This window comes from Macaca fascicularis, chromosome 3 (assembly GCF_037993035.2).
Source record: "Macaca fascicularis isolate 582-1 chromosome 3, T2T-MFA8v1.1".
Classification (NCBI taxonomy): Eukaryota; Metazoa; Chordata; class Mammalia; order Primates; family Cercopithecidae; genus Macaca; species Macaca fascicularis.
This window is the reverse complement of record NC_088377.1, coordinates 73,324,876-73,327,227: the sequence shown is the minus strand read 5'-3', so window position 1 is coordinate 73,327,227 and position 2,352 is coordinate 73,324,876.

Here is a 2,352-nt window from a genome sequence, read left to right as displayed (position 1 = left end):
CCCTATTTTTTTTTTTTTTTTAATTCTTGCAAACTCAGGACTTTTCAGATATTTAGGGCTGATTAGAGATAGAGCACTACAATAGACAGCTTAAATTGCAGCAAGTGGGGAGAAGAGACAAAGAGAGGTACCACGCATAAAATAAAGTACATTGTCTCTTTTTGGGAAGAAAACACATACTTCTTGGTAAGCACAGCACAATAAAAGTTCTTGGAGAACAGAGAAGATCTTTGTCGGAAATTGTGTCTCATTTAGCAACATTGTTTCACTGTGTTCCTTTCAGAATGAAATTGATTCATGTTGTTTTTGTTTCAGGTTGCTTTTATTCTTTCCCTTCCTGGGAAATTTCTCTTCCATTAGGAGGCAAGCACTATTTCCTTTCACCTGTCATCACAAACCAGGACTTTTCTTCTGCAACGTGTTTATGCTCAGCTCTCACAGTCCAATTTAGTGATATATATATATATTCATTTTGCCAAGTAGTGATTCAGTTAACATGGACAATATTGATGTGAAAGGGGTTAAAAATATTTTAATGATTCCCTTCATTGGAAGTGGTGTGTGTCTGTGTGTGCATTGCATTACAAAAAACATAGTCATTTACTCACTCAGGAAGTATTTTTGCATTTTTTTCTAACTTCATTGTGCTGCTGAGGACATGAAGTATTTGCTAGGAGGCAGTCATTGCACTGGGCGTAGCTCTAAATGAAAGGCAACACAAAAAGTAGTTAATTATGGTGGGAATGTTGAAGAGCAAAACGGTATGATAAGAGATACCCCAAGGGCAACTTTAGAGGCTCTGTTCACTGCACCGGGAGAAAGGAGGAGAGGATTCATGATGAAAATTCATAATTCATTTTGACTTTTATCAGAAAGCTTTTTGACAAAAGAGACTGAAGTAACACGAATATCTTCTCGGACGCACTGTGTCTGCCAGGTAATAACCACTTTATTTCATTGTCTCTGTTCCGCTTCAAGCAGCCTTAGTAGCAAGGTGCAGTGGCTCATACCAGTAATCCCAGCACTTTGGGAGGCCAAATTGGGAGGATCACTTGAGGCCAGCAGTTTGAGACCAGCCTGGGCAACATAGCAAAACCCCATCTCTACAAAAGATTAAAAAAAAAATAGCCAGGTGTGGTGGTGCACACCTGTAGCCACAGCTACTCAGGAGGCTAAGGCAGGAGAATCCTTGGAGCCCCGAAGTTTCAGGCTGTGGTAAGCCATGATCGCACCATTATACTTCAGCCTGTGTGACAGAGTAAAACCCTGTCTCAAAAAAAAAAAAAAAAAGCAGACTGATTAAGGGACCTAAGTTTATAGCAATTGAGCACCTAAATTTACAATTGAGCAGCTTTCAGAAAGTTGTATAGCTCAAGGACTGGTCCAGTGGCTCAGACATGTAATCCCAGTACTTTAGGAGGCCAAGCCAGGCAGATCACCTGAGGTCAGGAGCTCAAGACCAGCGGCCAACATTGTGAAACCCTGTCTCTACCAAAAATACAAAAAACAGCCGGGCATTGTGGTGGGCACCTGTAACCCCAGCTACTTGGGAGGTGGAGGCAGGAGAATCACTTGAAATCAGGAGGTGGAGGTTGCAGTGAGTCCAGATCGTGCCATTGCACTTCAGCCGAGGTGACAGAGTGAGACTCCATCTCAAAAAAGTAAAAAAAAAAAAAAAAAAAAAAAAAAAAAAAAAAAAAAAAAAAAAGAGTCCTTTCAGCACTGAATGCTTTTGGTTCTAAGTCATTTGACTACATATACAAGGGTTTATTTCTGGACTTGATTCTATTCCACTGGTCTGTGTGTCTGTCTTCTTGCCGTATCGGTTGATTTACAGCACTAGAAGGTTAGTTGCATGAGGGCAGGTGGCTTGCCTGGCTTTCCACAGCCCCACCTCTGGCACAGAGGGGCTCACTGAATTTCCAGTAGCTGAGCAGCTGTGATAGTTTCTAGCTTTCCCTTGCACAGCCCAGATGGACTTCCCCGTCTGTCTCCAGCTTGTCCTGTGTTGGGCGTACCACCTGCCCTGGGCAGTCTGTCATGCTCTTTTTCCTTAGACTTCAGAGGGGTCCTGCCTTCCCTCCAAACTCATCTCAGTGTCTGCTGGATTATTTGACCTAGCTCCATCCTCCTTCTGTTCATAAGTGGTGCTTGTGCATCCAGCATTTGCCATTTGCTCGCCCTTCTTCCAGGCATCCTCCCTGCACCTATGTTCCTGTCCTCCTCAGACCTGTGTCCACCAGACTCTCATGGACCCCCACCTGCTTTCTGGGATTTTCCTGCTTCACTTGAGTCCTGGCATCTCAGGGGCATGTGGAAGGCTAAGCCTCAGGCTCTGTTCCAGCCTTGTTT